Source organism: Sebastes fasciatus, chromosome 18 (assembly GCF_043250625.1).
Source record: "Sebastes fasciatus isolate fSebFas1 chromosome 18, fSebFas1.pri, whole genome shotgun sequence".
Classification (NCBI taxonomy): Eukaryota; Metazoa; Chordata; class Actinopteri; order Perciformes; family Sebastidae; genus Sebastes; species Sebastes fasciatus.
Genome location: NC_133812.1, coordinates 24675821 through 24700247, shown reverse-complemented (window position 1 = coordinate 24700247; position 24427 = coordinate 24675821). Strand labels below are relative to the sequence as shown.

Genomic DNA, 24427 nt, shown 5'->3' with positions numbered 1-24427 from the left:
ATTAGACTGTATTAATCTAGGTGTACCTAATAAACTGGAAACTGAGTGCAGATGTTGTGTAATTTGTATTGTGGTAATCAACCAATGCCTGATGAGCAGCTTAGCAGAGTTTAATGACGGGAGCCACTTGTAGTTTGGGAAATGTATCCCAGTATAGCCTCTATTAAGGCTGGTGTTACACTGAAATCTGTGACCGCAGAGAGCCAGCAACATATAAGGTCACCATTTCTGACAGTCGGTCTTCAGAAAATGTGACCCCACTATACCTATCTTTTACTTTTCTTTTAGAGTTTTGTGAATATATCTTTAAATTAAAAATATACCCATAGAACCCATTTTCATTCACATATCTTGAGGTCAGAGTTGAAGGGACCACTTTGAAAATGGCCATGACAGTTTTTCCTCGCCAAAATTTTGCGCAAGTTTGGAGCGTTATTTACCCTCCTTTGCGACAAGCTAGTATGACATTGTTGGTACCAATGGATTCATTAGGTTTTCTAGTTTCATGTCACCCAATTACCCAATACCCCACACAATTTAATTTTGTGTATTTTCTGTCACCTATTTGCTTCATTTATTATACAGGTACAGTGGGGTCTCATTTTCTGACAACGGTCATCAGAAATGGTGAGCTCATGAGTTGCATTGGCTTAGCATGTTTGTGGAAGCACTGAGGTTACTGCCAGGGACACTCCTTTTAAAACATGTTTCAGTAACCAGTACATCAGTTTCACTCCGATTTCTAAGCTCAAAGTTGATCTCTTAATAGTAGAGTTGTTGGCGTAGAGCTTTGTGGTCAGATTATTTGTGGCTGTGTGCATCATCAGAGCATGACTTTGTGCATTTTTACCTGACAGGAGGATGCTTTTGTCAAATCACTCAATAATGAATCGAATATCTGAGTCAGGTTTCATTATATGTTGTTATTTAGGCCTCTGACTGTCTGAAACTTGGTGGGAAAACAAAGCTGCTGAGCACGAACATATGCAGTGTCCTCCTGAATGTGATGATGTAGAGAAAACTAAAAAGAGTATTGCAGAGAATTGGTAATGTGAAACACAAAATATTCACCTGATGTATAGCTTAGAGGCAGACAAAGTTATAGAGTCAGATTTCACTGTCTGGACTGCATGTTGTTTCCTCACTTCTAAACCAATATTGATCATTTTTTGGTTATATTATTCTATATATTTGTCATGTATTATTAGATTTCTGAGTGTCTGTGTGAGGTGTTGACGACTGGGCGGCAGACAGAGATGTAGATTGTAGTTTTTGTAGGTCAGTTGCCTCTCACCATATCCGTGTTGGTTACAGATGGGGGGTTTTATTTGGAGGCATTCTTCTCTCTCATATTTATTTTCTGTGCTGAGATATAAACAACAGAAGTATGCTATTTCAGTGTTTGTAAACGGTGAACTAAACAGGATGTGATCGAACACAAACTCTGTCAGAATAAATGTTGATGTCCAAAACTATGATTGCCAAATGGATTTTATCTGTGATCATCACTTTATATAAAAAACCCATCAAGCAGCCTGTTGTATGATTTGATCTCCCCCTCTGTTATGGTTATATTGGACCACAACATGCATTAATATGGACTATATGAGGCACTGTGTGTATCCCATTGTGGATGAGGATATTGATCTTGTTCTCATAGGGGCGTGATTACCACGCTGCCTGTGAGTGATTGTTTTTTTTCCCTGTGGTCACTAGTAATCAACAAATACCACAATGCAGAATAATGGCAAAATCAGCATTTCATTATGTGACAAGGCACTGCCCTCATTAAATACTTGGATGCTGCAATTTTTCTGAAATGTTAACATGTGTAGAGGCCATTCTAGTGGCATAATTAGTAGTGATTGATCAAAGTTGAATATTTTGCCTGTGACAGATGTTGATAATTGGAATTTTAAAAAAAAGAAATCCTATTGAGCTGCTACATAGAATTTGAAAGACAGTTTCTTGCAAATTAAACCTCACATTTGGTTGCTGATGATGAAATACAAACAAGCACACATTTTCTAAAGTAGCTATAATTGATATTTTTATAATAATGCATCAAATGACAATGAGAAGACAATGAGAAAGGGGTCGCTCATAGTGATGAAGTTACAGAGAATTATCTGCAGCTCCCCTCAGCTTTAAAGAGCTTTTAAAGGGAGTTTTATAGTCCTTGTTTAGCTGTCCGGCCTAGGGCTGAACAATTTTGAAAAAAATATTTAATTGAGATTATTTCGACAAAGGACAGAGATGTTTTCTTAAGTCTGTAGAATATTATGTGTAGGCTAGGACATCTCTGCAGCACCACAATATTTGATTTAAAATGGTATTTTGACACACATTTTGTCTTAACAAATATTGTGCTTCCTGCGACTTGAAAATTGCAGTAGGACATATTGCGAGTCGATACAATTTTCGATTAACTGTGCAGCCCTAGTTCAGTCTGAACTTTACTGTTTTGATCCACTTCACTCTCACTGCTCTCATATGGTTGTTTTCGGCCACAGCAGCTAGCTGTTTTCAGCAAAAGCTCTACAAACCCACTGTATAGTGTACGCTACTTGCTCAGCACTAAACAGCAGATTTGTGTCCCCTGCCCACAAGTCAAAAGATCAGTTAGTGCAGGTTTAAATGAAGTGCAGACATCATTACTGTTACTAGATACACCTGACTATAGTAGACCTTTCTCCCGGAAGATATTTTTAATTTTCATAGCAGGAAGAGCAGAGATGTAACTGATAACATTATTGATGCGCCCATTGAATTGTCCCAGTAACCCATGCCCACTGAACCAGCATGCAAAACAATACCAATGCCCTGGGACTGTGACATCTTTTTCCGTCATATGACACGTCAAACATGTAAAAATGTCTGCAGGGGAAAAAGGTTTATTGAGCTAAATATGATAAAAAAAAGTCCACACCTCTTCCATCTGTTGTAAAAGGCAACTGATAGATAGTGTATAGTGTCAGTTAGATGATTAACAGTTGACCTAATTCTCATTGTTGCTTGTAAAAAGTAAGCACTAATGTTTTTTTTTTTGTGTTTATTACTAGTAGAGGTCGACCGATAGTGGATTTTTAAAGGCCGAAACAATGAAAATGATAGTTTGGAGCATGAAAAAGTCGATAGCAGTTTAATCGGGCGAACGATTTTGTGGGGAGAAATAAACTGAAAACAGGTTGTTTGTCTGTTGTTGTCTGTTTTGCATTTATGACTGGAGCAAGTCTCATGGGGTCTTTAACAGTTGTTTTTAGCAGGAGTTAATCACATACACACAGAGTTTTTCAGCAAATTGGCCCTCATGATGTGTACGAAGTCTTCATGCAAAACAGTGATGTACATCCCAGAATGACTGGGGGCGGCTGCGCAGCCATCAGCCGCTATCGGAGCCCAGTTCTGCTGATAACGATATGTAAAACGTCCTATAATCGTTCTGGTGGTGGCTGTGGCTCAGAGGGTAGAGCAGGTTGTCCACCAATCGGAAGGTCGGTGGTTCGATCCCCGGTTGCTCAGGGTCACATGTCTGTGTGTCCTTAGGCAAGACTCTTAAACCCAAATTGCTCCCAAAGGCTGAGCCATCAGTGTGTGAATGAGTATTTAGATTAGATCCTGATGGGCAAAGTTGGCACCTTAGCCTCTTCCATCAGTGTATGAATGTGTGTGTGAATGGGTGAATGCTGACGTGTAGTGTAAAGCTCTTTGACTGGTTGGAAGACTAGAAAAGCGCTATATAAATGCAAGTCCATTTACCATTTACCATTTACCATTAATCGGCCGACCTCTAATTACTAGGCTGTTTTAACAGTCAAAACTGCACTAATATCAGGGATGGAGTATAGTTCCTTATTGCAGCGGCTGATTTGTGGTGTTAGTCAGTTAGATTTTCACAGTCCAGAGTGAGAGATTTTGGCTGTGGTGTTGAACATTGAGTCTCGGGCATTAATCGCCATGTCCTTGAAATGGGGGTCTGGATGAATCACCAAATGGAGCGGCTGACTCCTGACTTGCTTTCTGTCAAAGTGTCCAAAGTGCAGAGGTTTAACTCTCCTTGAATAGCTGAGTGTTCCAGAGCTCTTCTACTCTAATGAACATCTGCTTTAAGAGGCAGGCAGAGTTCGGCTGCATTAACCGAGGACAGCTTGTTCTGTATGTTTATTGAATAACAGCAGGATGTGTTTTTTTTTTTTTTTTCTATTATTGCGCTAGGCACCAGAGAAATGATTGGCGTGAATAGAAGTTCTGACTGGAACAGATGTGGCAGCTCGGAGCAGTGAGAGCAGAAAAATGCTGGCAAAAGAGAGAGATGGCAGGACTAGTTTTACTTTTGGCACCGTAAGCAAACAGCAGCTCCCCGTGGCCGTGCCATGCCTGCTAGTCAAGCAGGAGGATTTCTCGGCTAATTCGTTTTTCCAAGCAGCAATAATATTTCCTCAAATAGAAGCACCGTTTGCCTCCCTCCAGTGGACCTTAGTTAGCGTATGTCACTGTCGAGCTCAAGGTAAGTGAAGCGGTTAAAAATAAACTTTGCTCCGAGGCAAAAGTGAATATTTGATTGTCAGTCCTTTTCTTTAAAACACACCACATAACAGAATATGTCCTGTGAAAAGGGTGCAATCACTGTCACTTTTTTAGTTCCCCGATTCTTTTTTTTTTACTCTAGACAGTGACTTGTTTGATCAGCGCCCACACACAATGCTGCCACTTGTTGTTGACGAGCCCAAAAGGCCGAACGGACATTAACAACATGACACAAAGTAGTGTGTGAATGCCCTACGTTGACACTCAGGTGCAATCTCTTTTGGGGTGGTACATTGCAATAATTCTCCCATGTCAGGGGCTAATCACCCTGGCTCCCCTCCCACAATCCATCAGTGTCTGGAGAACGAGGCTTGCGGGGTTCTGGCAGCTGTTGTCGGGCTGAGTCAATCTGCTGTGGTCTACGCCAGCATGCGCAGGAGGGGGAGAGGAAGAGCTCTCGGGAGGACACAGCGAGCGAGGCTGCTGCCACTGCTGTGGAAAGATAACAAGAGGATTTATTTGTTAGGAGGGCAGGATTTCAGTGCTTGTGTGTTAATTTTGCTGTGTTACCCACTGAAATATGTGCAGGGGAAAGCCAGGTTGAAGGAGGAAGGATTTTATACACACAATATTACTATAAAACTAATTAGAGCTGCAAAGATTCAAATTATTTACCAACTATTTTAATAATCGATTAATCGGTTTGAGTATTTTTAAGGGAAAAAAAGTAAAAATTCTCTTAAATGTGAATATTCTCTGATTTCTTTACTCCTCTATGACAGTAAACTGAATATCTTTGAGACATTTGACGACGTCATCTTGGGCTTTGGGAAACACTAACCGACATTTTTCACCATTTTCCGACATTTTATAGACCAAACAACTAATCGATTATTCGACAGATTAATCAACAATGACAATAATCGATACTTGTAGCTCTAAAACTAATGCTAGTGGAGCCAAAAGAATCAGTTGATGGACAAAAACATTTAGGATTAGCTGCTTTTCCCTGTTTTATATCTTTATAAATTGAATATCTTTTATTGTTTTTTGCTGTTGGTTGGACAAAACAAAACATTTGACATCACCTTGCACCTCTGATGGACATTTTTTGTTACTATTTTCTAACATTTCATAGACTTAACATTATAACGATTAATTGCAAAAGTATTCAGTCGATTATCCCTTTAAATATGGACCTCCCGCGCTTTGGATGATCCTGTTTAAGTCGATCTAAAATAAAAAACATTATAGCTAGGCCATTATTTGTTTTTGCAGTGGAAAGCCAAGGCTTCTGTCTTTCGTGTCATCACGTTGCCTGCTCGCGCTGACGTTACATTACATGCGGTAAAAAATGCTGTGGTAAACAATGCTGTGGCAACACGCGGTGGGACAGACTTCCTCGGGGGAGATCACTGTTCTCAAAACCCATAAAAGCTAGAGCATACATTCTATCTGCAGCAGAAAGCTAAGACTTCTGTATTTTGCGTCATCACGTTGTACGCTCGTGATGATGTCATTAAGTTATGTTATGTGTGGAACGTAACAAAACAATCAAAACGCCTTTGCACTCAATCTTCTCATAAAAACAAGCATATCACAAAAACTAAATAATGTGCACAGTTCAAATAACTTATGGAATGTTAAGAAATATTTGATCCATGTTTCTACATTTAGAAATCTGTTGGATCAATATGTTTTGTGTTTATTTAGTAACATTTTATGAAAAAACGTCCATTTTTTTTATATTTGAGACAATTTCAATACTTTTGTTAACTATTATAGTTTGACTTATGTAACCTTTTAGCTTAGGTTATACAGATTTTAGACATATGAAGACTTTAAAGATACTCCAAGAAATCATATATGATATGATAATTAAAAACAATTGCTAGTTGCAGTCATAAATGATAGAAAAAATACTAGTTAGTTCACTATGCCTAGCTCATGTCCATGTAAGCTGTTAGCTGCATGTTTTATACTGTGCCAATAATTTCTCGTTTTTGAACTCAAATCCATAGTCGGTCTTTTCAAAACAGTTCTATATCTACAAAGTGACTTTTAACATATTTGCTATAACAGCATCAAAGGGGTATCATGTTTAAATTGGCCTTGCTATTGAATGAGGACAGTTCTCGGTGGATTTGAATCACTTTTGAGCGCTATCCAGACATAGGCTATTTTTCTATGTGATTATCGTGGCTTACAAACTAGTCTTATGGATTTAGCCAAATTGCTGATATTGCGGGGCTGGCATGGCGTGGTTGTTGATGCTCGGAGAGGGAATTGGCAGAGACCCCCAGAATTAGATTCTTCTGGGGGTCGTCAAGGCAAATATTTGGAGCCATATTTCCATTTGCTGACTGAAGAGAGTGTGCACGGATGTTCACAAGTTTTTGAGGGCAGGCGGAGGAGAAAGGCACAATAACTTAATTTTTTGACATAATACCAAACTGTGAAAATGTCAAAACTAAGTGAGGGAGGTGCTGCCTACAAACCAGCAGGTGTACTTGAAGACATACTGGTGGTTTCGGCTCTAAATCGGCCTTTTTCACAGGGGACCTTCTGACTAATTATAGCAGGAAAAACACAGGTGTACGTAATGACATTAATGATGACTCTCTTCCACTTGGATGTGCCAGTAAGCCATGTAAAATGCACGATGCCAGGACCCTGACACACTGATGTTATTTCCTACACCTGTGTTTGACGCGTCAAAGAGTCTGCTCCTGAAAAAGACCAATAAATGTTTGTCAAGATGGTGTGTGATAACAGGTGACAGCAGCTGTTATTCCCTCTCATATGTAGACAGTTGTTCACCACTACAAAGAGATTTGTTATATTTGTCCACAGTTGTCCAATGTGTTCACAGTTATATTAAACCACTTCATGTACTGGTATGTTCATCTTTAAAGTATTATATCGGTCAAGAGAGAAGTCATTCTGGCTGGTACTTTACCTCACATTGCTCTCCCTTCCTCCCTGGACATATCCCATCCAATAACATTATCTGGTGCATACAGTGTAGCATTGACTTGTTTATTTGATTAGCGGAAACCCCACTGTGTGTTTTTTGAGTTGAATAAGTTTTCATATTTTTAACAAATTAGAGGAAAATTGCATATAAAATGTTTCAAATTTGAATCATAAAAATTAAGGTATCACAGGAACATGAAGATGTTCTTATTTTTCTATTTAACCCTCCTCTAAACTTCACTCTCCTCCTCCTTCTAACATTTGTTGAATTGTTTTTTGCGTTCTTCTTTAATGATTCATCATCTGCACTGGGTTTGGGCAACATAACGATAAGAAAATCATAGATAGGTATGCAAATTTTAAGCAATGTCTTTAACCATTAGTCGGGCGTCTTAACAATCTGTTAATCATTAATAATTTATGAAAAATGTTGGATTTCTTTTCCATTAAAAAATTATTTTAACCACGATTACACGACTAAAGCTGCAGCGATTAATTGATTAATCGATTAGTTGTCAACTATTAAATGAATCAACTATTTTGATACTCGATTAATCGATTTGAGTAATTTTTTAAGAAAAGTAAAAATTCTGATTCCAGCTTCATAACTGTGAATATTTTTCTGGTTTCTTTACTCTATGAGAGTTAACTGAATATCTTTGAGTTGTGGACAAAACAAGACATTTGAGGACGTCATCTTGGGCTTTGGGAAACACTGATTGTCATTTTTCGCCATTTTCTGACATTAGAAACCAAACATATAGACCAAACAACTAATCGACTAATCAAGAAAATAATCAACAGATTAATCGACAATGAAAATAATCGTTAGTTGCAGCCCTACATTTTTACTCACCACTTGAAAGCACAGGCAAGATCTCATCTTCTGTCCTACAGAAACGTCAGAAAAACAACTTCAATCTCTCACTTACTAACAGGGGCGTTAAGTAGGGGCCCACTTACTTCCCCCCCTACTTCGCTGCCCTTGCTCAGACCTCACCAATCTTCAGACTTCATTTTGATCTCAACTACACACCTGGGAAGCTTCGTGACGGTTGCGACACTATTGCGGTGACAAAATGTGTCCACAGACGCACACAAAGTACTCAAAACCACCCCTGTGGTAGTTCCCGCTACAGTCGGTGTCTCCAGGACCACATTTTGCCAAAATGATTTACACACAGACTCACAAGGTGAAAACAATACTAGCGTTGTTGTTGTCGCAGCTGGTAATAACGCGAAATAATGACTTCATTTAAAATTGCGGAGCTCCCATCTGTCGCCAGTCAACAACTGTATTAAAGTTGTGTTTCTGAAGTGTTACACGCAACAAACAGCTGCACAACTTCCAGCTTTATTAGAGGACATTAACTAGATCAGACTAGACGTGTTGGACATATATAGCAATGAATTAACATTTAATCAAAATTGCTGTAACCTTCAACATTCAATAACCTGTTATGTTATAGAATAAATGTAAAACATGCCACCCCAATCTCCCCACAACGGGCTTCAGTCTGACTAGTTTTATATGAAATAATTGACATGATGGAGTGATATGTTGTTCACTGTAGCTACCATTAGCCCGACTGCTGGAAACAGCTGCTCAGCTGGACGGATGTCCCGGGGACAAACAATACGGTCGCTCCAACTTTATCTGTCCATTTACTGCCACCGTTGTTTTATAGTTTGTGCGTCACCAAACACACGTATAAATCAATCTCATTAAAAAGTAAGAGGCTCGACATAGTGGTGCAACTGCATGCTACAGACAACATCTGGCGGTTACACCACCCGTCCTTCGTCTTCTGCATTATCGTTTAATACATTTTTAATCGGTTAAATTATTAACGGCAAATAACCGATAATCAGTTAATCATTGGCATTCCTAGTCTGAGATGTTGCCATATCATTTATACCTTGGCAGCTAGCCTGTTAATATCTCTGCTTGTGTTAGGCCACGGCTGGACTGCTTTGTGGCAGTGTTGGATTGTTATTACATTTTTGTACCTAGCCTTTTCAGACGTTCATAGCTGGTTATTGTACCAATCAACAGTTTCTCATATGAATTTCCAGATAATTTATAATTATCTGTATTAATGTTGTAATATGAAATTACACCATGATACGTAACAAAAACTATTTAGGTTTAGGAAAAGATCGTGGTTTGGGTTAAAATAAGACCAGAAGTGGTGTAATCTAAAAAAGAGATGAGGAGGTTCAGTTGTTGCATCTATGATTTTCCATCCCCCATGATGTACTCTTCTTAACATGTAACCAACCTAAGACAGGATGTGGTGGACACTGAGCCTTTATCCGACTTCACCTTAGATGTTGCTTCACTGAGACAAAGAAAGAGGTTTCTTTTGAGCCTCGCCTGCAGTGAACTCGTTGATTCAATCACATGAAGCAGCTCCCACTCTGGAATACAAAAAGACTCTTTATGTTTTCCTCTGCCCTCATTCTTCTTCCTGTCTCAGACAAAGTGTTGTAACACTGAGCTGTTGAAGTTGCTGTACTTGTGACCTGATGGATTCACTTTGCTCCAGATAAAACACGATTATAGCCCGGGCGACTAATTAAGGTCGGCCCTGCCCTTCAATATTGTGACATTTCGGCTTGTGAAATGTCCCCAAGCCTCTTGATTAATGAAAGGAATTTAATTTAACTCTGCATAGCTGTAGCAAGACCTACTTGATATGCACCTGGTTAGAAAAATTCAGACAACCTACCCGTCTTATTTTGGCTGAAATCAGAATATAACTATGAAGCAATAAATGCGAACATGAAATCCACAATGTTTATCCTGCTGAAGGAGAGAAAGACGATCAATGATCAATGAGAGAAATTAGGATATCATTGCCTAAATCTTACACAATGAAACACAAAAGCAACCTGAGAACAAACAAACAAATTGTAAAATTTATGGTAACACTTTCGTTTACCTCCATGTCTATAACACGTTATAACCTTCTTATAGCATTGTATAATTATAGTTATAAGCACTCATACATATTCATAATGATTTATGCCAATAATCATAATCAATAGTTATAATTCTCATAGTTTTAATAGATTATAATCTTTTTATAATGCATTACAAACAGTAATTATAATGTATTACAACTATGAGAATTATAAAACACTATGATCCTTGCTTTAAAAATGTCTGCGAGTGACCAGCAATTATGAAGTATTATGATACTTGACCTTTTATAAAATGCTTTATATTGTGTTATGATTATTGTTATAAAGCATTATGAATATGTATGAGTGCTTATAAATATGATTATACGGTGTTATAAGTAAGGGATATTGTACAGCGAGCCGGTCTTTGATGTGAAAGAATCCACAACAGGGTGATGCAGTTTCGCATAGCTGTACATTATTCCGCTTATTACACGGCTACTTACTTGAGAAATCAATATTTTGACACAAAAACGGTCCACCAGAGTCTGCGCCCGCAGAACGCCTTGACTGACCAATCAGAATCGAGTATTCAACACAGCTGTGTAATAAGAAGATTATAACGCATATAAGTATGTTTATAATGCATTCCAGTGTGTCAAATGTGATGATATAAGTACTGTATTTAGAATTTATTCACCAGGGGTTATAGGAGATTTAAGAGGTGAGATAAAAGTTCCATCAGTAGATACAGAGAGATCAGTATGTATGAAAATTAATTCAGACATTAACATACTTGAGCTACAGAGCACACAACATGCTGGTAAACACAGCCACGTTCATCCTGAAATTGGTTTAGCTTCCATTTAACGTGACGCTTTACGTATTTCTGCCAGGGTGGACAGTGTATGACAGTCCTGTTTGTAGCCTCAGACTCTTACGTACCTTTTCATCTCTGCCTAAAGTAATTATGTAGACACGAATGGTTAAATGAGTACCGTGTGGCAGCCTGTAATTAGATTTTTGGTAATGAATGGGTCAAATCCCAGTCGCAGGCATTCGTGCACAGAAATTCCCTCTGAAGACGGGACTTCACAGTATAGTTGGTGCATCACAAGGAACATCATGCCCCATTACAGGACATGATAAAGTTGTTTGAACTGCAGCGAGCCCAAAAATGTCTTGTTAGTGTTCCACATTTAAGAGACCTATAAAAACCTGTAAATTAAGCTCCGCACTGCTGCAGAGAAACAAGACTAGACAAGTCTAGTTTAGTCAGGCCACAGTTTGGACCTTTGGGAAATTTGGCCGCACACTATGTGTCCATAAAATGGTACTGGAACATTTTCATAGTAGGTTTCAAAAGATAATTCCTCCCTACATAAAGTTTGATAGTAATGTAGTTTATTCCCCCTGATATCAGCTCCAACATGACTGATTAATGCAGGAATCTCATCAGCACCGACTGTGCGGAGACTAATCAAGAAAGCTAGGTCAGGTTATTTATTTGTGGGATCATCAGAGCGCCAACTGCTACAACATGTGCACTCACAAATATTACAGAAGGTTACTGTTTGCGACCACACATTAGTAGCAAATTATCTTTTATCTTTTGTCTCTGCAGACGGGGATTTTCGTCTCTCTTTGTCACCCTGTCAGACATTTTCTGCACTGATTGGATGAAGTAAAAATGATTAAAAAACCAAATCAATAGTGGCAACAGCAAGTCAGAAGTATCCTCCGTCAGTCTATGCTTTAGTGCCACTGCAGTTCTCTTTACAGAGGTGGACGATATTATAGAATATGTAAGAAATACTCTCCACATAGACACTTTAGAGAGACATCTAACTCTCCAGGCATTAGGGATGCAACGATCCGACTTTTTCAGTCCCGATACCGATACAGAATACCGATCAGATACCAGTGTATAATTAATAAGCTGTATGCCTCACTGTGTGGAAGTGACTGGGATCATTCATTTATGTGTAAGGCAATATCAGGCTTGACTTAAACATTGCTTTCTTAACTTTGTAAAACAAAATGTAACAAATTAATACACTGATATAAATTTAGTGAATTGTTATTAATTATTAAAATAATAAATCGTACACCAGCAACTTGGTAGACAAATCTTCAAAATTAACATAATATAATGTATATAGTATATAAACAGAATTGAATTTAATAGATCGGCCCCATTGATCCAGCTATTTGAGTCAGTATCGGCCCGATATCTGATCCGATATCGGTGCATCCCTACAATAAATCCCATGTACTTCAACAACTGGATTTATTTAAGTTTCTATAAGATCACATTTGATCACATCATGATAACGTTAGAATTTACCTTCCCCCTCATTTTTACTGAATAGAGCCTGAATGCATCATATGTAACTCAGTGGCATCTCTCGTGTTGAAATCGGCAGGACGAGTGCGAGTTAACGTTAGCTGTTTGCAGCCGTTAAGCTAAGCTAACGTTAACTAGCTCTCATCCTGCTGATTTCAACACAGATTTGTTAGGGTGCGTTAGGGTGAGTTTACTGTGTCCCAAACACATCTCGAGCCGTGAAGGTACCTATGTTACTCGTAGTACTGTAGAAAAATGAGTACCATCCCGTTTTCAGAATTTTGGAATCGACTTGGTACCAAAGTATTGGTTCTCGTGACATCCCTATCAGCAATCCAGCTCATATGTAAATACAATTTGCAAAGATAAATCTGTGACCAGATCGTGCAGGAAGTGGAAAAGCCAAGAAAATAGTCAAATGCTGCTTTTCACACCACATCAAGAACAATTAGTTATGCATCTTGCCTAGAGTCTGCTCATATATCTGTGTTTGAACAATGCAGAATCAGTCTGCAACACATTCCCTTCTCTTTCCTGTCCTCCTCTGTGGACTAGTCATTCTGGGGCAGACTTTAATTGTTGTTTTTAAAAAACAAAACATTAAAATAGACAAATTTTGACTGCACTTTGGTTCAAAAACATTTAGTCCCACATCAATTATATTTAACTTAAGAAAAGACACAAGTAAAACCATAATTAAAGGAAAGGGGGAACACCAGCTGCTAGCTGCTAACCCTGTCCTTTGTTTTTAGGGAGGAGCAAAGTAACAACGCTAACGAACCGTTTTTGGGAAAACCGAAGGACACATAATTAAATTTTAGCCTACTGTGTGAGTTTCTGGCAAAGACAAAGCAAGTAGAAATTAAAAATGTATCCCCTTTAGAGGTTTTCTAGAAGTTGGAGCTCATTAGACAAATGTGCGAGCTGTTGAAATGGGGGAGTCCTGGGTGTCTGTACGTCTGCTCTGACTCTAATTGGCTGTCACATTTTCAATTCTCACCAACGCAGCGAGTCTCTCCTCGCCTCGCCCCTGTGGGGGCAGCTCATGCCACAGCAGTTTTACAGCGGAGGCTTCGGTGACAGATTAGCGCTCGCTGCAAAGTCAGTGTGATGCATTTTGCTCATCACTCTCCCAGCTCTTACGAACGCAGAGCCTCTCGTCTCTGACGATGCCCACAGATTGGTCGCCAGAAGAATATTTTTGGATGCGTTTGTCTTTCCTTGGATTGTCTTTTAAAAGTTGTGTCATCCCGCAAGGACACCTTTTTTTGTGAATTGCTCTCCTGTGTAATCTTTGTCATATTGCAGGAGCTTTGGAGGTTGGGAGGCACCCAGGCCCATCTGTCATTATGAACTCATTCCTTCTCTCCCTGGTTATCTCTCTCTCTCCGTTTCTGCCGTGCAAAATGGTTTTCAGCAAAGTTATAAATACGACTCAACAGACGAGTCTTGTGATGTTTGTTTCCAAACAACAGGGCAGTGAAAAGTGGGTTTCCTGTCTGCCTCCGTTTGTCCTCTCTCACTGTTTAATGCACACTCCGAGAGACAAAGGTGAACGCGCTCATATATTTTGCGCTGAGTAGGAGGCGGTCCACGTGGAGGGCGACCGTAATTGCTCCTGCGTCGGGTCATCGCCAACACCAATACTCCTGACGATCATAACGTCCTCGCTGTCATCTCTTCAGCGTTATTAGATAATAAAGGCACCAGCGGGAAGCGGCACCCAGCAGCATCACTGGAAAGTTTTCACTGCTGATGGAGGGTGTGCTACTTAAAGTTTAATGCCGTTATTAAACTTAACAAAATCTCTTTAATTAGGCCTGTAAGTATTTCAATAAATCACAAAAACTGGCATTTGATGATCCGAATTATCAAAATTGTTTCGGCACTAAATCAGATCACATCAGTCGTTCTTATATCTTAATGCAGTACTGTTTGATTCGCAGATCTACAAAGTCTTACATGTTCTGACTTTTCATTCCCTTTCTGAGAACCACTCTGCAGCCCTACAGGCACTTCTGTAATTTACTAGTGAAAAAAAGGTCCTTGAGATGGCTCAGTCAGCCGTCTGCAGATGAGCTGTGATCCATGGCTGCAACAGCTGCTCCCTCACACAGCCCTATGACTGTGCTTTCCCCTGCAGCTGCCTCCGAATCTCTCCCCTCTCCACCCCCATCACCTCCACAGGGAGCGCCCTACCTCGATCCTCTCCATGAAATCACAATTAATTATTTGAAGGGTTGTCTGCAAGCACAATGAGCCAGAGCCCCCTTAAGGGGAGAAATGCATCAGGATAACCTGGAGTCCCAGAAGAAGCCATGATGAGTTTCTGAAGTGCAGCAACATCACCTCCGGAGGCCTCGGTTCACTGCTGCAGTCAGCTAGAATTGTGTATATTTGGATTTACAACACTCCCATGCTTCAGTTTTTACTAGTATCTCTTTTTTTTTTATCCTGAAAGTACAGCTCAGGGCTGCAACTAAAGTAGTGAAAAATGTGATAATTGCCGAAAGCCGGAGGTGAAGTCTTCGAATGTCTTCTGGTTCTGTCCAACCAACAGTTGAAGCCCCAAAGATATTCAGTTTAAATGATATAAAAACAGCAAATCCACACATTAGAGAAGCAGTGTGTGGCATTTTGCTAGAATTAAATGATAATTTTCTGTCAGTCAACTAATCGCCAGCTGTAGTTCAGCTCCATCTTATGAATGGAGTGGTTAAAAAGACATTTATTATGACTGTATGCGGTATCACACCTCTGACCAGCTGAGAAAATCCATTAGAAAAGGTTAAAATAAACAAAAGATAAACACTCTCAGTGCCCCTCAGCACCTTCTGTAATGTAATACATGTGCAGAACATTTATTTATGGAGAAAGAAAAAACAAAGTTTTTTATTGATTTCCCTGCATTTACGATAAGTGGTCCCAGACCTGCAGTACTTATAACCTTCCTACTGCTGCCGTTGAAGTGCTAAGTGGCTGACGATAGAGAAATACCCAGGTATTAATGTGTGTAACATTAACACTGCAGAAAGAGTCCTTCCTTTGTCCTTGGACAGTTTTCTTTCAGACCAGTATGGTTTGGATGTACTGTAAGTTGTGGGGAATATGGGCACAGCTGTTTTGTGTCACAGATACATGAATGAACAGTGAGAATGTTAGCAGCATTGTTCTAGGGATGGAGATGTCGGCCGTTTGGTCGGTCCACCACTTTGTGCCGGGCTGACATATCTCAACAACTATTGAATACATTGCCATAATTGTACATCCTACTGACTTTGGTGATCCCCTGACTTTTCCTCTAGTGCCACCACAATTGTGAAGTTTTTGTTTTTCATTGAAATATCTTAGCAATCAAAAAAACATGCACATCTCTCTTGTCCAGTTGCAGTCCAAACATTGTGTGGGGATTTCTGCTTCCCAAAGACCTGATGACGAGCCTATTTGGGCTTGAAACATTGTACTGTTACTAAATCTAGAAAAGTGAAAAGAAATATATATTCAAAGGGAGCATTCTACAGTGTTGTGAGTCTTTGGGAAGCAGAAATCATAGCTCCTGACTTTTCATATAGCGCCATCATCAGGTTAAAATTTCAGTTTTTCCAGTACTTATGACAAAATAGTACCTGCAAAACTAATGATATTCCCATCGGCCTCAGCTGTAGTGTGTACTACAACAAACAACTTTTTTCAGCGCTTCAATGACGTGGTGAAGTGTCAACCAATCATATGTTGTCAAAAAAAATGGCATTAGCCAGTTGCCAGTGCTATTTAATGTTATAACTACATCAATGAGCGCTTGAGCAACACTTCAACAGCGACTTGCTAACAATGTAGCTGGCCTCGCTGGCTGTTTTGTTGCTTTTGTCACTGGTAGTGTGAACGTAGCATAAGGCTACGTTCCAGATCGCATATCTTTTCTTTTTTTACTTTTAATACATACCGCAGCTGCCCTTATAAAGTACGCACTGTGCAGTATGCATACAGTTGGGACGTACTACTTCGTCATAGCATTGCCCCTTGAATGTTGACCCTCTTGCTCATATATCTGCTGTGCAGAGGATTGTGGGTCAGAATAACCAGAAAAACATGCTGGCTTGCATGCGACCGGATGTAGTAGGACATCCTGGTATTTTTGGGCATACTGCATTTGACACACTGAATCTTTTTCTGACATATCCAATAGTACGGTAGTGTGGGTATTGCAACACACAATATGATGAACATAAATAAACATCACAATGTTAACATGAGGATGTGAGCATGTTGTGCCTAATACAGTCTCACAGAGATGTAGACTCTCAGTCTTGTTCCCATTTAAAAAGAGAAGATTCAGTGTTTGGCACCAGAAGCCCGACCAGACTAATTGATTACGAAGGAGGCTGTCTGACAAATTACAGATTGCGTTTTGACAGTATGTCTTGGTTTATTATTTATTTTCAGATTGATTTAGCAGTGAGTCATACATAAAGCAGTGGAAGAGAGAGCGAGAGAGCGCACTTGAAGTGGTGTGGAAAAATCACTGTCATTCTCATCATTAGAAGTTAGCTATTTCTTCTTGAGACACTAAAAGAAAAAAAATCAAAGATCCATCTTCTTAATATTTCAGTCGTTGCAGTGCCTACCTCTTGGAGCCTTGCTACCCGGGGCCTTATTAAAAATACAAGCTGTGTGATCTTCCTGTCAGCCCTTAAATCCCTCAGTTCCTCTCACTATCTGTCAAAAGCTCAGTCAGATGCCTCAAGGACAGCTGGAAAAATAAACACTCGCTCTCAGTTTTGTTGCAGGATATGTCACCACTCATTCACAAGCTGCCTTTTCCCCCCCGTCTTCCCCCACGTGAGACCCTCGCGTTGAGTTGATCGTGGTCACTAAAAAACCTGTTATAGTTGGACGTCGATTCTGTCTGTGCTTCCTGTTTCTTCATAGAGGAATTCCAGGGCTGTCTCGGTGTGCAGAGAGACTGTTCAAACATTTATACAAGCGCTCGCCCTCAAATGTCTGGGAACTTGAAAGCAGCGTCCCACTTTTTCATTTCAGAGCTCAGAGCTCGGCACCTGCTGCTGTTATTCTTTAGACTTCAGATGAAGATATTATGCCGGGATCATATTAATCACAACATGATGCATCCCTGCAGGCGTTACATGAGCTTTCACGCTCTCTTAACTCGGCGTGAGCCAAGAACCTGATCTTGATTGATGCTAAAAACTGTGTTAAATGCATCTCGTCAGTTTTCCATACCTCTAAATCAAATTAACAGTCTGCTAGACTAATGCAGTCTGCGGTATTCATAGGCCTGACCAGTAATTTGCTGACTAAGTCATTGCTTGCTCAGTGCTGCTGCTGCTGCTCGCCATGTGGAGTTTTTTTTTTTATCTGGGTCATCAGCGAGGCGAGGCGGCGGCGCTGCTTTAGCTTCTCCTCTCCCCTGAGAAGACCCCGTGATTTGAACGTGTTGCAGGATTTAACCTCCTGAAAAAAAAGGGGCTGGATTGTATATCATATTAGTATTGATTTACAGTGTGAGTAATGGAATATTTACACTGTAATATACAGAGATTAGTCATCATCTGCAAGGAAGTGATTCAACATGGCAAAATCTATAAAAAGAATAATATAATGTGTTGCTTGTAGGGCTGGGCAATATATCAATATTATATCAATATCGTGATGTGAGACTCGATATCTTATATGTTGGATATTGTAATATGGCACAAGTCTTATCCTGGTTTTAAAGGCTGCATTACAGTAAAGTGATATCGTTTTCTGAACTTGTTTATTTGTTCTATTATTTGTCTTTACACACTTAGTAATTATATCTATTTAACTGATGATTATTTATCAAAAATTTCATTGTCTAAATATTTTGTAAAAGCCCCAGTAGTCAACCCTACAATATCGTCGCCATATCAATATCGAGGTATTTGGTCAAAAATATGGTAATATTTGATTTCCTCCATGTCACCCAGCCCGAGTTACTTGTTCCCTGCAGCCATAGAGTGACTATTGCACAATGTAACACTGATAGTTAATGTAACTTTAGTTAATAGTTATTTTACTGTTAACAAACAATACTAATTATTAATAATGCTATGTCATTTATGTAATTTTATCTTTAGTTGTGTGTAATGTGAAATAAATACTTTGTAAATTATTGTATCATAGCTAATAAGAGACAATTAGTTAACAGTTAATTATTACATTATAACATTTTACATACTATATTAAGTATTTGTTAATGATTACTAAATTATTTGTAAACCTTAAAGAAATATTTAATCACGATTAATTGCGTAATTGTCCATAGTTAATCGTGATTAATCACACATTTTTTATCTGCTCAAAATGTGCCTTAAAGGGAGATTTGCCAAGTATTTAATATGCATAAATATATATAGTTATAACTGCAGTCCCTTTGAAGGTTTCTGGACAATATTTGTCATTGTTTTGTGTTGTTAATTGATTTCCAATAATAAATATATACATATATTTGAATAAAGCAAACATATTTGTCCACTCCCATGTTGATAAGAGTATTGAATACTTGACAAATCTCCCTTTAAGGTACATTTTGAACAGATAAAAAATATGCGATTAATTTGTGACTTATCGTGATTAACTATGGACAATCATGTGATTAATCGCGATTAACTATTGTAATCGATTGACAGCCCTACTAATAATGAATTATTTCATTGTTTGTTAAATTTAACATTTATTAATGATGGTTATTCTAAAGTGTTAGCACCCAGTGGCTTCATGCGATGTTGTAGCTGCATACTGTGTTGTATAAGGTGAAGGCGAGGACGGGCATGTCCGTATCGCTCTGTGAGTATAGATATATTTTATAGCTCGCTCTTAATCTCGTGCCGCCGTGTCTGCCTAAAAGCCTACAAGTGGAAATGGCTGCAACGGGCAGCCCTTTAGGTGCTTAACACCAAACCGTCTCGCAGCTCAGCGGTGGGTAATGATGGCGTTATCATTGATCCCCGCAGAGTAAAATCCAGAGCGATCGATGCCTTCCTGTGTGTTTTTTCCATGCAGACAGCAGTCAGATTAAGCTGACTGCAGTGGAGAGGAGACTTTCTGCAGATTAGAAAGCTACAATTGAAGAGATTGAGATTTAGCTTCTATCTCCTGCGAGTTGCTTCGTGTTCCCAGAAGCAGCCGCGGGCAAAGCTTTAAAACCGGCATGTTTTTTTGGCTCCAGATTAGGCCTAGCTAGAGCATTTGCCAACATCTGTCTGCCATTACCCCTGTGACACTGGCAGTCATGCAGCAATTAATCAGACTGTTGTGATAGTCGCCGCTCGGTCGCCCTGCACCTCGGGCGCATCGCTGAGCAGCAGGATGAGGGTCAGCGTTCAAAGGGTCGTCTGTCCTGAGAGTTTCTACTGTACATGGTCCCTCCTAACTACACCAAAGACCACTGACCTGTAGTTACTGTGTAGGACCAGAGCATCTCATCTAATGTTAACCTGGATTACTCTGCTTCTTCATTTAACTGTGGCTGCACCTTTGCAGCCAATAATATATACTGCACATTCACTTCTGTATTTAATAAACACATACTGATGCTCTGTAATTGCTGCTTAAGATGCCCTTTGGAAAAGTCAGTCTCTGGTCAGTAGCTTGGTAATGCTGTGGTAGTAAGAGCTGCAATTAATTGATTAGTTAATAGACAGAAAACGAATTGCAAACTATTTTGATAATCGATAAATATTTAAAGTAAGTTTTCATGCAAAAAATGCTGTTTTCAGCCTCTCAAATATGGACATTTCTGGATTTTGTCTGTTTTATATCATGTTAAACTGAATATCTTTGGGTTTTGGACCGACAAAACAAGACATTTAAAGACATCACCTTTGACTTTGAGAGACTGGAATGGACATTTTTCACTATTTTCTGACATTTTATTATAAACCAAATGATTAATCGATTAATCTAGAAAATAATCAGCATAAGTATCCAGGTAATGCCGAAGGTATCCAGGCTTAGTGCTGCCAGAAAATGCAACTGTATTATGATTTGAAGATGAGAATCAGAAATAAATAAATTTCAGTTGTTCTATAAAGTATTCTTGGGTGGCACTGAATTTGTGACCTTCAGGTCATTTTTGCAATTTTCAGCTTCTCAAATGTGAAGATTTGCTGCTTTTTTCTGTTTTCTATCGCCCTAAATAGAATATATTTGGGGTTTTGGACATTTGAAGCTGTCACATTGGGTTCTTCTCATCCGTGACAGCCTTGGCCGAACGTTTTCGGGTTGTCGAGGTCACCGTGACTTCATGTCCATCCCATTTCTCGTGATATCTCAGGAACACCTGGAGGGAATTTCTTCAAATTTGGCACAAACGTCCACTTGGACTCGAGGACGATCTGATTCGATTTCGGTGGTTAAAAGTCACTGTGACCTCACGTCCGTCCCATTCTCGTGAAAACGATATCTCAGGGAACGCCTTCAGCGAATTTCTTCAAATTTGGCAAAAACATCCACTATGACTCAAGGACTCAAGGTCAAAACACGTTTTTGACCATAACTCAAGAATTCATATGCAAATTATGACAATTTTACACAAATATCTAATACAATATCTACAAAATTATGACATTTTGGACAGTCATGGATGTAAACTGCAACTTCACTAGTTGGCGGAGGCGTACAAGCGCGAGGCGGTAATTCTAGTTCACATTTTTAAGACTAAATGATTCACCATAAAAGAAATATTCTTGTTATTCAGCCCTAATTGAAACTATTAGTCAATTAATCAATTGATCAAACAGAAAATGAATAGCCAACTATTTTGATATTCGACTATTCGTTTCAATCATTTGTCAAGCAGAAATGTCGAACATGATCTGATCTCAGCTTCTCAAATGTGAAGATTTGCTATTTTTTTCTGTTTCATATCATTGTATATTTAATATGGATTATTTGTTGGACAAAATGTGAAGCCCTTGGGGTAATAATTGCCAGTCTTTTTCTGACAAATCGATCCATGAATCGAGACAATAATCAGGAAATAAACAGATAATGAAAATCCTTGTTAGTTGCAGTCCTATTGATGAAAAGAAAAATATGTTTAAATTAAGTTACAAGTCATAAATAAAAAAAAATTTATGTCAGCAGCATATGGTTTATGGTTTGGCGTCATGCAGCCTGATGGTATGTGAGGTTTAAGGTGCATTCAGACATGCAGCTACGAGGAGGCAAGTAGCAGCAGGATGTCGGTCATTTTAGGTAAGATGAAGTCACGTGCCTGTCATGTGATTGGCCGGTACCTTTCCTCATTCCTCTCCTTGACACACACAGACACACACACGCCAGCTGTGTTGCAAGATGCTGTTTTGCAGTAGAGTCGAGGGTGGGTGGGGGGGTAGAAGTAATCTCTAAACATCAGAAATGCCCGTCACACGGAGGCAGCACGGGAAAATGATTACTTGACTCAGACAGAATGAAAGATGGCTTTTTTTCCCCTGTGTTTATTTTTAAGATGCTATCTGTCTACGTTGTGATCTAACCAGGCAGTAATGAAAACCGTTGGTTTTGAATTCACCATTCGTGGGAATAATAATCCTTATCGAGAGGAGCTGTTATGTCGGCAAAAGGTAAACACCACCTGCGTTCCTTTTTCGTCTGTGTGACTGTGTGTCGCTCTGAACCGGACTGCTTTATCGAGGCTCAGTGTTGTGGGTTTAAGACCGTATTTGATAAGACTTGTTTGGCACTTGGCCGATCAGTTGACATCATCGGGGCTTGTGTTGCGGTGTGATATAGCTGTAGAGCTCAGAAAGCAGACGGCCTGCTGCTGCTCGTGGAAGGAAACGATCTGTGCTGATATTTAGATTATGCTCATGATGATGTAAGAATCTTTCAGAGACGTTTGCGCCTGTCTAAGGGGACCTGATACTACTTCTAGTTTTGCTGTGGATTTTAGCCGAGAGCTAAACATCTGCACACTGAAAACGCAGCTCCTGAGGTCCTGAATTTTACTTGAAGGCACTTGAATCTCCCGATTCAATACTATCACGATACTTGGGTGCATATTCGATATGTATTGCGATTCGATAATACGATTTATTGCGTTGAGTTAAGTTGAATCATACACTTCTAGGGACTTTTACTTTGAGAAATATCTAAATGAATACAGTAAGAATGTTTGATTTTCAGCATGTATGTAGTCAGAGATGTCCTGAAGTCAAATATATCAGTCATTGTCAGGAATTATTGATTAAATTTTTTTGGAGCAACCCAAAAATCTAAGAATAAAGACGTTTCCCTTACAAATTAGTGGTGTTTTCTTTTTAATTTATAAGGAACATGTAATGTTTTATACTTCTGGTGAATATAATCCAATCAATCGTATTTCCATATATGTATTTTGTATATACAGTTCCCTTTGTTAACACATTGTTTTGAAAACAACCGTCTCTAGCTCTCCGTCAGCTCCGTTCTCTTTATCCATCCATGGTCAGCTCCATCGGGGTCGTTTGAATGCATTTAACATAAATGTCAGTATATGGGTGCTCTACAGTTGTAGCGTCGGCCCATTTGACCACAGAGATGAGAGTGACGGCTGGCTTGACCGCACGTTACCGCAATACAATAACATTTCCTGTTCATGACAGAGTTAGCATGCAGCTTTAGCCGTGATGTCTAGCTCTGCTTTTCCTGCAATGTATGAAACCCAAAGTGTTTCCATACTTTACTGGATGTGTTGGGTTTAGATTTAATATGTGAGGGAGCAGGTCGTATCCACGCGGATCCTCCGCTGTTTTCTATTTTCTGTGGTTTGTTTTGATTGACAGATGCAGAACAAATATGACGTCACGTTACTCAGACTACAAAAATAAAAGCGGTAACGTCCTTCTACCTCCGCATAGACTCAAATGAAGCAAATATATCGATTCTGGCATTAAATAATTGATTTAAAAATCGTAAAAACAAATCAGGATACATAGGTGAATCGATTGTTTTCCCACCCCTACTAAACAGGGTGAAATGAGCTAAAGAGGAAGATGTATTTGTGGATATTCTTGCATTGATGTTAAGATAACTCACAACCCATTACATCATGAAACCAGCGGGAACATCTTGAAAACTTTGAAATGAAACTGGCAAGAGTATAATAGTCTGCATCACAAAGTGCAGCTGGTTTCCTTCTTTGTTTGTGAAAGCCCTTTTCTCCTCTGAGCCAGTGAAGACAAATCCCCATCACTTTCTAAGATGGACCGTTATCAGGGACGCTCAGTAATTTGAGTCGGTGATGAGGCCGGGATGCAGGAGGAGGCCTTTAATGGGATTTTGCTGGAGGTGCTGGTGGTGTCGGCTCGCCTATTGGGTTTAGTTTACCACCAGTGATGGCTCTCCTCTGTTTTGTGCTCTTTTCTGTGCGACTCGGAAAGAGAAGAAATTGAAAGAAAAAGATATACTCCCTGGTATTCTGCAGCACACTGATGATTTATTTTTTCCTAGTCGATGCAATCATGCACATAATGCAGTAGGAAAAAAAGTACGAGCTGCAGAGGCTTGCTTTATAAAGAAACATTTGCAGTGGCTGACTATAGAAATCTTGACTATAAATAAATGTTACCGTGTGTCTACTTTACCTCAGAGCTCTGCAGCATTTCACAAACAAGACTAGTGTCCTTATTAATGCAAAAGAAAAAG

General features: G+C 39.3%; 1 protein-coding gene across 2 annotated transcripts in view; it reads left to right on the top strand.

Moving 5' to 3' along the window:
* Nucleotides 1-24427, top strand: part of extl3 (exostosin-like glycosyltransferase 3) — a 39479-nt gene that overhangs the window by 2121 nt on the left and 12931 nt on the right. Inside the window, exon 1 of one of the 2 annotated variants that reach the window (XM_074616619.1) lies at nt 22119-22365. The exons of the other annotated variant lie outside the window; for it this stretch is intronic. The gene's annotated coding sequence lies outside the window, so the exon portion shown is untranslated. Of the gene's footprint in view, nt 1-22118; nt 22366-24427 lie in introns of those variants that run through there. 2 annotated transcript variants of the gene reach the window in all.